Consider the following 14,581-nt stretch of genomic DNA (forward strand, 5'->3'; position numbering starts at 1 on the left):
TTTTCATAAAGACCAATAATTCCATGATGGGTTAGTTTTCTGAAACACCTAACTGTACAATTTGCAGCTTATAAACAGCAAAATTAAGAACTCCTCCAATAAGTCCTAACCTCATTAGTATGGGTATGGCTTATACTGACTACAGCTGTCTCAGTTTATTACCAGGGGAACATAGCTATCCCCCTTATACCAGTTCCACTTCACCCAGCAAGGTACTCACACACTGGTTATGGAGCATAGCTTTCTCCTTGAGCATACCATCCCAGACTAGTGTGCTTCCAAACCAAATCTGGTGAGGACATCTACCAGCACATGTATATTTCAGTCTTTCACCATAACAAAGTGACACTACCAACCATATTTATAGGTTCATAGGTTCATAGGTAGGTACTAGGCTATTGGCCCTAGGGCCTATATAAGCCTAGCCAAAACGGTACCCTGGCTTTTGCCACCCAAGAAAATTATTTTCCTGTGCCCCTGTTGAGCAGAGCCATAGAGGTGATCCCCGGGGGAATATTTAGGAAAAACTAGACCACTAAGCCTTACACCATCCTGTCTATGAAGCTTAGCTATCCTGTGAAAGTCTACTCAAATATACAATAGGCAGCATCTGCTAACCTGTCATCACATGAGTTCACATGGGTTCACAAGAGTCTTATTTGGCCACAGCCCATTACAAGAGGGGTCAACCTGCACAATTTATACCCTTAAACAAGGGAGTGAGCCTTTGCCATGTTCTAGGAGATGAGTAGAAGTAAATTCACCTAAGTAATGTAACAATTCACTGTGCGTGCAGTCACAAAAACAGCTTCCAGTTTTAAGTTCAGGTTTATTTTCAAATATAATAAAATTAATACTTTCTTGAAAAACTTACTAAGAACAGAAAATAAATCCAGTCTCAAATGAACTGTTAGTCTGATTTCCAGCCTCAGCAATGACCTGTGCCACATAGCACCCTGGTTGAGTAAACAATCTTAGCAAACAAACTTAAATAAATAAAGAAAGAAAGAAAAATGTTCTTGTAAACGCAAGTCTACAAAATCCCGTCTGACTATAACAGTGCAAGCAGATTCTTTCTACAGCCCATTTCAGTGTAGCCTCCTTTCAGTCAATACAATTTCAATATTCCTTCAGACTTATTGCACAAAGTCTTTTCCAGTCTTCTCTTCAATACACCTTATCATACATGCAAAGGTAGTTCTATTAGATTGTCCTTGGCAGGGTAAAAATTTCTAGCCTTGTTCAGGTTTCAAGGACACTTTCCAAACTTCCTTCATCTTTCACATATCACTGTCCAGAGACTCTTCTTTAGAACCTTCTGTGGACTTAGAGGCCGAAGAATCTCACTTCCCAAGAGTTAGGAGCTGTGGTATGTACCTAGTGGCAACTGCTGTGTATTAATTGTTACAGAAGGTTGACAATCTCTTTGTCTCTGGCTTGCTTGCCTGCTTCAAACTCAGAAAGTCTGTATTTCCCTTGCAAGGCACTCATTGTAGTAAATGCATCTTCAACCAGTATACACACCACTGATGTAACCCCACAACAAGCAGTGCACTTCCCAGCCTCACCAGTCAGTATACCACCCTACTAAAAGTTTCTCCCATACAGCCTATCTGGACCTTGCCAAGGCCTTCGACACCATCCCCGACTCTGGAATCATAGATAAACTTACTAAGCTGGGCATTAATCCCTACATCACTCAATGGGTTGCCAACAGGCTTACTGACAGAACCCACACTGTAAAAGTAGCCGACTCCAAATCCAGCTCCAGACAAGTGACAAGTGGAGTACCTCAGGGTTCAGTCCTGGGACCGCTCTTGTTTGGCATCTACTTCTCTGAAGTATATATATTTATTTATTTTATTTTACATTTGTTAACTGGGCTAGTCTAGCTGGATATATATCCATTTTCAGTAGAGGCCCGGGGAGAAAAGCTCCACACAAATACAAACAAAAACAAAAACGTATACAAAAAAAATATATCATTACATGGTAAAAAAAAAAGATTAAAAACCATATGATACAGTATAACATTTCAGAGATCAAAGACACTTCAGAAAGTTAACATAGAACATAATCTTTCTTAAAAAGGTGAAATAGATGCACTCTAGTAAGAGTTAAGTACAATAATTTATGTCAGAAGTGAGGAATTTAAGCAATACATTGAATATAGTTTGGTTTAGTGATAGTCTTAGTTACAAGACTAATTATTAAATGTTAGGAAGAAGGTAGAAGAGGAGAAAAACAGGGTATAGGTGTTGATTAGTCAGGTTTACTACAAGGACTTAGCCAGTGACTTTGGAGGTAATTTTTGAGCTTTTGTTTGAAGAGTGGCAATGGTGTAGTTAGTGTTATATCACTAGGTAGCAGATTCCAGTTCCTTCCTGCTGTATTAGTAAATAGAGAGTCACCAGCTGTGTTATTAGACTTTGTTAAGCTGGCAATGAGTTTACTAGAAGAGCGGAGGGAGTTGAGATTATTATATGGGATTAAATGTTTTGAGAGTATAGGGGTATTATTGGGTTGGTACAGTATTTTGTGGGCAATAGTGAGTTGGGGGATTAACAGATGGTTTTGAAATTCCAGCCAGTCTAGTTGCATCAGGTTAGAACAGTGGTGAGTTCTAAAGGGATTTCCAGTAGAGAATCTGGCAATATTATTGGAGGAAGTTGCAAGTTTGTTAAGGTTAGTTTTCTTAAGGTTTGTAAAAATAGGTGAGGCATACAGAAGAGTTGAGATTAGATGGGAATGAGCGATCTTGGCTCTAGCTGATGTGGTTAAGAAAGACTTAATTCTATATAAGGATCCTATTTTTCTGTTGACTATTTTAATGGTGTTGTTAATATGTTGATCAAAAGAGAGATTATTGTCAATGGTTATTCCTAAAAGTTTGGTAGTAGAGTCAGGTGAGATGACAGTGGCATTATTTGAAGTGATTGTGAAGTCTAAGGGGGAGGACCTAGTAGTGGGAATAAAGAGAAGTAGTTTAGTTTTTTTGGCATTAAGTAGGAGGTAACGTTTGGTAAATCACGTTTCTACCGTGATGAAGATGTTTTGAGTAAGGGAAGAAAGTTCAGTTGGAGAGGAAGCTGAGCAGATAAGGGTGGAGTCATCTGCATATTGAATGCAGGTCGCTTGAGGAATTGCTATATGGAGATCATTAATGAATAAAGAGCAAAGAAGTGGTCCAAGAATGGAACCCTGAGGGACACCAGTGGTGACAGGTAACAAGGAAGAAATTTGATTTTCCCAGAGAACTGCCTGTTGCCTATTGCTGAGGTAAGATCTGAACCAATTAATGGCTAGGTTATCAAAGGAGAGATTCAAGAATGTTAATTAGGATGGAATGGTTAACCATGTCGAAAGCTTTAGAGAGGTCGATGAAGAGTGCAGAAGAGAGAAGGTTGTTGTTGCGGTTTCTATTGATAGTGGCTGTAAAGGATAGGAGGGTGGTGGTAGTACTATGATAAGGCCTAAAGCCATGCTGACAGCTTGCTATTATGTTGTGGAGAGAGAGATACTGTAAAAGTTGTTGGTGAATGCATTTCTCCATAATTTTTGCTAAGGGTGATAGGAGAGCAATTGGTCTATAGTTAGAGTAATCAATAGAGTTCCCACCTTTATGTAAAGGGATAATGTGGGAGATTTTCCAGATGTCTGGGATGGTTCCTTCTTGGATTGTCCTATTTATAAGTATAGATATAGGGTATGCGATTACCTTGGCTGCTTTTTGGAGATAAAGAGAAGGAAGCTTGTCAGCAGATGGGGTACAAGGCTTCAGTTTATGAATAAGTCTATAAATGAGAGAGGTAGAGATGGGTTGTAGTTTAAAGTTATGGGAGGAGTGTGCTAAGTTGATTGGAAGGTTGGAGTTATCAGTGTTGAGTTGTCTAGCTAGAGATTGTATAGTGTCAGTGAAGAAAGAGTTGAAGGTATTTGCAGTTAAGTGGGGGGTATCTGGATCAGCATCAAGTGGGGTGGGAGTTTTGGAGTTACCTGGGGAAAGCAGTCTATTGATACAAGATCAGAATTTTTTGGATTATTTTGATGAGTTTGTTGAAGTTTACAGTAGTAGTTTTTTTTGTCAGTAATTATTGCTTTTTTAGTAGTATTTCTAAACTGGCGGAAATGAAGAAGATCAGAGCTATTTCTATGGCATCTCCATTTGGCCCAGACTTTGTTTCTAAGTAGAATTAGATTTTTAGTTTCATTAGAGAGCCATGGGGCTATGTTGGACTTCATTCTGATGGTATGTTTGGGAGCATGTTTGTCAAGAATGGATAAGAAAGTTATATTAAAGTATATTACTGCATTTTCAAGAGGAAGGGATTTTAAGGGGTTCCAGTTGCATTCTCTGAGTTCAGTTTGAAATAAGTCTATGTTAAAATGTTTGGTAGAGCGTATTATTCTAATGGTGGGGAGGTTAGGAAAATCTTTCTTTTCTCTTGTAATATAAGTCAAAGAGTGATCACTGACATCATCTGGCAGGGTTCCTACTTTGTAAGTTTGTTTAACTTTGTTTATGAGTATCCAATCTAAGATACTCTCTTTTTTATTAGGTTTATTAATTCTTGTTGTAGAGGTAATGGTTTGGGTGAAACCATAGAGGTTGATATGAGAGGTAGGATTTTCAGCATTGATACTTTTCCAGTCTATGTTGAAGTCACCTAGGATTATTGTTTCTTGGGGGTAAGTTGAAGATACCCAGCTGAGAAAGGCTTCTAAATTGGGTATATTATTACCTGATGGTAAGTAAATACAGGTAATGTAAAGGGATTTCTTGGTGTTAAATTGGAATTTAGTTATGAGGACTTGTACTTTGCTATCCTGGGTTGGATAAGCTGGAAGGGTGGAGATATGAAGTTCATTCTTAAAAAGAATTGCTACTCCACCATCTTTACGTTTTGATCGGTCAAGTCTCACTATATTATAGCCTTGGGGAGTAATCTCATTGTCTTTTGTATCAGGTTTTAGCCAAGTCTCAGTGAGGCAGAGAATATCAAAGGAATGGATATCTAGGAGGGCATGAAGGTGAGATACCTTATTATTGATGCTTTGAATGTTCAGATGTCCTATTAGGAGGGAATTATTGAGTTTAGGGTTAGTTATTTGAAAAGTAGGGTTGGTAGGGCCAGGGTTGGGGTGGATGTCTCCATCTTGTAAGGTGGGATTATTTGGTTTTGTTATTAAGTTGTTTCTTAGATAGGTTTGAAGTTTCAATTTTGTATTGGTGGGTAGGACATGATTAATGTGGGAGAGTCTGTGGTATTTAGGTAGAAGGTAGCTAGGAGTGGAAGTAATATTGGAGTGTGTAGTTAGGGATGTATATGTGCAAGTTGTAGTTTGTTTGTGTGAGTGTATAAGCTGGACATGGTGCAGATTTTCAAAGGAGGTAAGAAGGTAGGCTGAGAGGAGGGTGGTTAAGAGTAAAACTGAAAGTGTAAGCATAGTTAGAGTAGAGGGAGCCATCTTTATGGAGAAGTAAAGTTGTAACTAGAGTGAAACAAAAGGAAGAGGAAGTGGGATTAGAGGAGAGAATGAATAAGGAACCTGCAAATGTAAGTGAGGGGATAAAAGGATATTTAAGTTAAGAGTAGAGGGTTAAGAATAGAGGTATTTTAGGGAGTATATTATAGAGAGTAGTAATAAGATGGTAGGGGTGTGGTTAAAGTAAGAGGGAAGGGTGAGTTAAGGGATTGGTTGGTTGAGTTAGGGGGTGTGTTTAAGGAGGTATAAGTTTAGGACCCCTGGGTGTGTGTGGGAATTGGGGGTAGGGTAGGGGAGCGGAGTGAGCCCGCAGGGTGAACAGAGTGAGTAGAAACAATTGAAGGAGAAACTGATAAAGAGACTATCATAAATGCAGGTAATTATAGGTAAGAGAGGTATAACATGAAAATGAAAAGATCTAGAATGACCAAGTACACTAGCAAATGACAAAAATAAGGGAGGGTTAAATCAGTGTTTAAGCATAAGGTGAAAGAGAGGAGGAGCAGGTCAAGGAATAAGAAAAAAAATTTAGGCAAGTTTCAGGGGTAAAAAAAGAAGGGAGACAGACAGACAGTACTGGCAAGGATGAGGGTGAAGGGGGATAGGAAGACCAATACTAAAATTACAGAAGTAGGACAGTTAGAGTGAGAGGAAGCAGCAGTCAAAAAAGAAAGGGATGAGGGTGCCACCTAGTGGATAAAACAGGCATAGAAGAAGGAGAGTGGGGAAGCTAACTAGTGAAGAGACAAAGTAAAAACTAATTATAAGAGTGGGATAGTTATAGGTGCGGAGGTGAGAAGGTAGAAGAGAGGCTGTGAAGGAGAGGTACTGGCTGCTAGTGGCTCAAGCCCAGGCAAACTGTAAGACCCTTGTAGATATCCAAAACAGAGGCCTAGTATACCAGCGGGACTATGCCCATAACCTACTTTCTTCTTTTCTTGATAGAGGGTACAAAAAGGAGGCAAGCAGATGCAGTCACCGGAGTTTGGACGGGTTCTTGTGACACCAGATGGGTTGTGGCTAGGGCAGGAATCAGAGCAGAGTTGAGCTAGGTACTACTAGAGCTAGCACACCAGGGCAAGAGCGGACAGCAGCCAGGGACCTACAAAAGGTGAAGGCAGTAAAAAAAAAAAAAAAAAACACACACACACACACACACATATATCTATATATACTATAAAGGTAGATATAGATATAGATACTGTAAGCATGCATGCATGCATTCATGGGCATCTGTGCGTATACTTTTGTGTTTGTTTGTGCAGTTTATAGGTAATCCCATCATAGCTATAAAGTCTGTTCCAAACGTGAGACACAAATGTAATACATGCAGAAATTTAGAATAAGATCTCTAATGGGAAGCCTTGAGAGGCTTGAGTTTTATAAACCATGATCACTGATAAAGGTAAAGCATTTTTCTTAATACTGCTATTGTAATGTAAGGAGACTCCAGCAATTCAACCCCCACTTAAAATGTATGAAGAGAAGCATGTTACTATAATGAATGGAGGTCTATACATCATTAAGAGGAATTGATGTATATGCTTTCACTGCTGCTACCCTAGGGCTCCCTACACAGACCTGTCAGTCTGAATGCATACATTACTTCAAGCATCTAGCAAAGCAATGCCTGACTGTCTCACTCACCTGCTTTATAACTACTCCCTTCTCCTGACCTCTAATTCGTGCTCAGACTATTCCCCTTCAAGATGTCTGATTAACACATGTGTCTTCCTTCTGCTTAAAATCTGGCCTCCTGTCTTGTCCTGATTATTATTTTCATTCCCAAGGTGGAGGAGTGGAACCAGGCCAATGTAGTTTGAGTTAACACTAGCAAGAGACCTGCAGATATCTCCAGTAATAAGGCTTTTGTCACCTGCTGTATTTAAAATAATTGTTTTTTTTAATATACACCCAGTGATATTCTGAGGCAAAGTTTTAAATGGTGGTTAATTCTACTTGACAGAATTCTAAGTTTCACAAAGTTGTCCTTTAAGAAGAAAGCCTTTATGCACTCCTAGCTGAAATAACACATTCTGTCAGATTTACTAGACACTCGCATCTGGTTTCAACAGAATTGCCTGCCTAACATTTCCAAAAAAACACAAGGAATAAGAACAAGATGGTGTGACATGGCTTAGAAAAACAATACCAAACTTTGTGACCTCAACTTTGTGGCCCAGAAATGCCCTGCTGGCATTGGTGCAGGTACATGACATGCTACCATGGAATTCTAGATAATAATAGAAAACTCTGATATGGAATTCAGAAGCATTTACTTTTGAGATCAACAGAACATTCTTTCTTTCTTCTTTTTTCTTTAAAAAAACAAAACAAGATTTATTAATTAGAAACTTTGGCTAGGATTCAATGTAGTGCATTTCTACGTAGCTAATAGACTGCTGTGCTGTACAGACAGAATATACTAGAGAGTAAAGTAGATAGAATAACTAAGCAGGAGATATCATGTTATTGTGTTACTAAACAAATAGCTGCACTTTAAGGTGGTAGACAATGCAGAAGGAAAACATCATTAACAAAGCCAATTGACATAGCCCACAGCATGTATTAGTGTCAGTTGTGTAGCAGGTAGCACACTTGCCTTTAGTCCATAGGCTGTGGTTCTATTTCCACACCAAGAATATAGATTCCTGACATGCGAGTGCTACACTTGAGTGTGCCATCCATTGGATGAGATGTTAAACCAAGACCTCATCTACTTGAGTTGATAGCAGGTCAGGTGAATAAAAAGAGTAGGGGTCCTTTATTTATATACAAAAAGCACTCTTATTTACCTATTTACAAATATTTACAAATGTACAAATATATAGATATTCAAATTTAGGTACACATATTCATGATTTCCTTTCAATCATACTAAAGTTTCATCCCTATTAGACCTCCAATCTTTTTTCCATAACCACCATCTGAGTTTGCTTAATATTGTTGCTAAAATCAATTTACCATTAAACATAATTTCATTTATTCTTTCATTCCATTTAACCCATATGAAAAAATAACCTTTTATCTATTTTTAATATAGTCTATACTTCTATTTTTACGATATCCACATTTAATAATATTCATGTTTATTTTATCCACTTATGTTATATCTTTGAAGAAAATCTTTATACAGTTTATCCCAAAAGTTTTTTTACTCTTTTACATTTCGAAAACACATATTCAGAAGCTTCTTCTTTTTGACAATGTAAACATATTTTATCACTTTTATTTTTTATTTTTATATGGAATATTACATTTTACTGCTAATTTATCTATTATCAGTCTCCATAAAAAATCTTGACATTCTATTTTCTGATTACACCATGTGCTTCTTATTTTACAGCTATAATTTTTCATCTGTTAGATTTCCCATTGTTTTATATAGTAATGTTTTATAATTACATTCTTATACCATACTTTTCTTTCTTTTTCTATCTTACCAATTTTTATTTTCCACAAAAAATGTATTTCATTTATACACTCTTTTCTCTTTTACTGTTTTTTAACGTACCCCAAGATTTATCATATTTATAAAATTTTACTACTAATCTCTCATCTTTTTCATATATCCACTTTAACACTTTGTACAAATTTAATGAAGCAGCATATATCTCTCAGTTAATTAACCGTAAATACATCTCCTTCCAGTTTATTTACATATAAAACTCCACTTTTTACTGTGTTTAATGTAGAGCCCCATATAAATGAAAAAAAATATCCGTAGTAATTTCTTTTCAAATACTGTTGCAAAATAATTACATTTGCTAAGCATGCTATTTTTCCCCATCAGCCTTCTTTTATGAATGATAATTTATAGTTCTCCAGAAAAAGACAGGTTTGTTTTAGTCCTTCTATTGTTTTTCCCATTGAATTCTACTTACATTTTTATTCCCAAATTTTATACCTAACACAAAAATTGAATTCATTGTAAAATATACACATCCATGTTTACTTAATTATTTAAACCTTTACTTTTCTCTTTATTTAAAGTCAACCCTATCACCTCTAGATGCTCATTTGTGCAAATTATTACTTCTTTAGCCAAATTAAATTTTTTTGCAATTATGATAATGTCATCTACATATGATAACAGAACTGGAATTCTTAACCATTCAGGTGTTATATATCCCACCTTCTTCATTTTGGAATTTATTTCACATACTAGTACATTCATAACTAATGCGGGCATCTGTGTCTAACACTACTTTTCATATGCACCTCTTGGCTTAACCAGCTATTTACACATATTTTACTTTATTATTGCTACACACTGACATACATAATTTGTTGACTTTATCACTTATATTGTTTCATTATTCCTCATATAATATCATGTCAAATTGTATAAAATGCCTTATTAAGGTCTATCACAATTTTCACTTCTTCTTTTCTATTCATAATATCATCCAGAATTTCTCTAACTATTATTAATAATTCTTGACAACCCCTCCCCTTTATACTATGTGTACTATCTTCCATAATGGGCCAGATTCCGTAAAGTTTGTGGAAGTTATTTGTGAACAGCACAGCATGCCAAAGGAAGACTTCAGAGCACCTGGTGTGGATGCAATTCCAGACGTCACACTGAAGGTAGACCAAGGATTAAATATTCATTGTAGGATAATTAGGGATTCTGTGCACACTGGTTTGATTTCAAAACTCATTGTGCACACACAATACAATTCAAATGCGACAAACAGCCAAGCTGACTCTGTTTCTGAAATTCTCAGAACATACTTTATGAACCTCAAGGAATTCAAGTGAACACTACAGATTATGGTGAAATCCATAGTGAAACATCAAAAAATATAAAAATGCAACCTGCTGTTAATATACTGCAACAGGCTGCAGTGATGCAAGCCATAAACAGGGCTGTGGTTTTGCATCCTAGAAAGCAGCTGGCTAGAGTCAGACCAAGGCCATAACTAAATCACTTATCAGACCAACAACTAATTCACAGATTCCATATAGACAGACAATTGGTGCAGGCTATCTGCAACATGTGTGCACCAAACATGCCTGTACAGACCCTGCAAGGAAGTCTCACCCCTCCTTAAAACCAAAGTGTGTATCAGCCTAGGTGTACTTACATCTGGTACATTCCAGAGACACATGGGAGATGCTGTTAGAGTATCACAGTCAGCTGCAAGTCATATCCTGGCAAAATTCCTGGAAGCAATGTGCATCAAGGTGGATGATGACATACACTCTCTATTCACTTCCATAAAACAGAGAACTGTAATTCACCAGTTCTAAAGCATTGCAAACTTCCCATATGTACTCAGTGCACACACATACATATCAAGATACCAGTACATCCTGAAGCAGAGTGATATATAAACAGAAAGGGATGGCCATTAAGTCAACCACCAAGTTGTCTGTGCAGCAGATTGCAGCATAACAAACATCATGGAAACACACATTGGATGTGTCCATGATGCAGTCATTTGGAGGGAAAGTGGACTGAGGGCTGTATTCTAGCAAGGTGAAGTACCTAAGGGACTGCTACTAGGTAAGTACAGGAACACAACGTGGATGCAATGTAATGATACTCCCTTACAACAATATCCATTCTGACCAAAAGGGTTTTTATTCCCCACAACAGATGACTGTGGTTAACCACTTGAGTCATGGCTATGACCCTGTACCATGAACCATCAAACCCTGCACATGAGGCCTACAATAGAGCACATGCAACAACCAGAAACACCATAGGACATGTATTTGGTGTATTGAAAGCTAGGTTCAGATATCTGGACAAATCTGGGGGTACACTACAATACACTTCTCTTATCATCTCCAATAAGATGATAACAGTGTATGCCATAAAGCACAACATGCTAACTAGAGCACATGGCAGTCTTCCAGCTGCAAGTGTGGGTAAGTACCCCTAAAATCCCCAAATGTCTGAAGAGGACATCTCAGAGGTATCAGAAGAGAAGCAGGACATAGGAGACAGAAGTCACTCGCATAGGCAATATAGGGTGCAACGACCACAAGTACAGGCCCAAACAACACAGCAGCCCCTGACCCAAATCTTTGAGTCATGACAAACCACCCATATATTAGCACACAGACTGAACACTGATGTTCTTGTGTTGCCCCACCACAGCAACACAGATGGCATCTAATGGCAAGTAACCACTAGATGTACACACTGAGCATCACACCTAACATAACATAATAACATATTCCAACATGAATGTATGCAAATGTGTCACAACAGGGATCATCAACTCAGGGCACAACTGACACAGGTATGCATACACCCTCAGATTGTTGCAGCACTGTTTGGTAAACAATAAGGGAGACATAGTGCTACACATACATATTTGTACAATATTTGAAGAATATTTTTATGTATTAAAATATACTAAATAATAATAAAAATGCTGTGTAGAATGTGTATAAATATAAATATGTTTAGTTACTTTAACCTCAGCTCTGCTTTGATAAGATTTATTGCATCACACCAGAGGTTTAAATGATAAAGTCAAAACACATTTTTTTCCTGCCGCTATTACCATGTAGTATTGGTATAATTCTACCATTTACCATACTAGTGGACACTCATGCACACTCATGCACACACCCACACACTTTTATACATTATTAGTTTACTTCATCCACTATTTTCTGTATTTTTGTGTGTTTTTTTCTAGCAGTTTTCATTGTATAAACATGTTTCTGGGGCTGTAAACATGAAAACTGTCACAACAGTTTTTTTTTTTTTTTTTTTTTTTTGCAAAGCACTGACATTTTTTTTCTCAGCTGTTAATATGTGTGCCAGGCAGGTATGTTCCTAGCCTTGAGCAGCACATTAACCTCGCCTAGAATAATGCCATAGTATAAACAAAATCATTTTGATTTTAATAATTGGCATAATTTCTGGTGTCATTCAAAGGGGATCTAGTTTCTGTAAGCCTGGGATGACATGGTTGACAAAGCTCAGTGCTTTGCCAGAAACGGTTTGCACCTGGCACCACTAAGCTTTCAGCTGCTGGCAAAGGTTCTTGCCTCCCCCTAGTGCCTTTTTTAGGCAAGGACTCAAAAACAAATTGCCGATGTGCAAATTGCCAATTATAACAATATAAGGGTTATGCTGCTAAATGCTAGCAGCCTAAACCAAAAACTGCACACACTGGAAGCACTTCTATCACTGGAGGATGTAGATGTCTGTGCAGTCACAGACCTGATTCAAGGCCTCAGAGAGTACCAAGGCTTTGCAAGGCTACATTGCCTTCCACATCTTCAGACCACAAAATGAACAAGTGAGAACCAAAGCAGGTGGTGTTTCTATCTATATTAGAGATAAATCACCTCAGGCTTTGTGCCCACTGAATGGTGCACCACGACGGTTATCCCACTCCACAAAGGGAGAGCCACAACGGACCCCGGGAACTACCGCCCCATTAGCCTGATGAGCCTGGTCTGCAAGGCCATGGAACGTATCATCATGGAACTCATGAACAAAGACATTGGTAATCTCCAAACTCTGGATCCTACCCAGTTTGGGTTTTTAAAAGGCAGATCATGTCTCCTAAACCTGATTGACTTCTTTGAAGCAGTCACCAAAGCCATAGATGAGGGTAAGGTGGTTCACACAAATTATCTAGATCTCGCCAAGGCTTTCGACACCATCCCCTACTCTGGAATTATAGATAAGCTCACTAAACTAGGTATAAATCCATATGTCACAAGATGGGTTGCCAACTGGCTCATGGACAGAACCCACACTGTGAAAGTAGCAGACTCCAAATCCGACTTCAGACCAGTGACAAGTGGAGTACCACAGGGTTCAGTCCTGGGTCCTCTCCTGTTTGGTATCTACTTCTCTGAAGTACAGACTAACACAGAAGGACTTTGGCTAACAAAGTTTGCAGATGACTGCAAACTAGGAGCCATAATCGAAACTCCTAACGATGTGGACATACTACAAAAGAGCCTCACTGAGACAGATGCCTGGTGTCAAAGCCATGGCCTGAAGCTCAATGCCAAAAAATGTATTGTCATCCCCTTTGGTAAAAACTCTGTACCCATGAACTACCACATAAGTGGTAGTCTACTTAATGCCGAAAGTGTGATAAGAGACCTTGGGACACAGGTGGACAGTAATCTCTCCTTTGATAATCACATCACCACAGTGGTCATGAAATCCTTCTACGTGGCTCACCTCATCACAAAAGGTTTCTCATCCAGAAAAAAAGAGGCCATTGTTCCCCTCTACTCATCACTCATTAGACCCATTATAGAGTACAACGCCCCTTTTGGTATGTACCTCACAAGACATCTACAACAACTGGAATGGCCACAGAAATACCTCACAAAGAGGATTATTGGCCTCAAACAGATGCCCTACGCAGACCATTTAAAAAAACTCCAGCTTTTCTCCGTCGCATATCGCCTACTCAAAGGTGATCTCTGCCTAACATACAAAGCTATGTCAAATCCAGAGCTGGTGGACATGCTCCACTTAAAGAAATCCCAATCCCTCTGAGCTACACACTCTAGGTACCTAAACCTTGTCACCACAATAAACAGAACATGCTGGAGGGATAGATTCCTGTCCCAGAGACTTCCCATACTCTGAAACAGACTACCTATCTATGTCAAACAGAGCTCCTCATTAGGACTCTTCAAGAAAAGTCTTGATGATTGGATGGGAAATAGGAAATTCACCCCAGGGATCACTTCTGTGGCTCTGCTCAACAGGGGCAGAGGAAAATAATTTTCTTGGGTGGCGAAAGCCAGGGTACCTTTTTGGCTAGGCTTATATAGGCCCTAGGGCTAATAGCCTAGTACCTACCTATGAACCTATGAAATTCACCTCCTAACTAGTTAGACAGGACAACTCCATGGAGTTACTTCAAATTCAGATTACTGTGGGTAAGAACCCCATTCAGGTCATAGCTAGTTATAGATCCCCCTCCATGGATCATGATGCGCATGAGGTCTAGTTGACCAAACTGGAGTCAATCCAAATATTGCCAAACACTCTGGTCATGGGGAAACTGAGAAACCTATTCTAGCCCAAACTAGCCCTAAGACTTTGTTAACTCAAATGCCCTTGAAAAAATTTTCAAACTTCAAC

Source organism: Protopterus annectens, chromosome 5.part1 (assembly GCF_019279795.1).
Source record: "Protopterus annectens isolate FY-2018-M chromosome 5.part1, PAN1.0, whole genome shotgun sequence".
Classification (NCBI taxonomy): Eukaryota; Metazoa; Chordata; order Ceratodontiformes; family Protopteridae; genus Protopterus; species Protopterus annectens.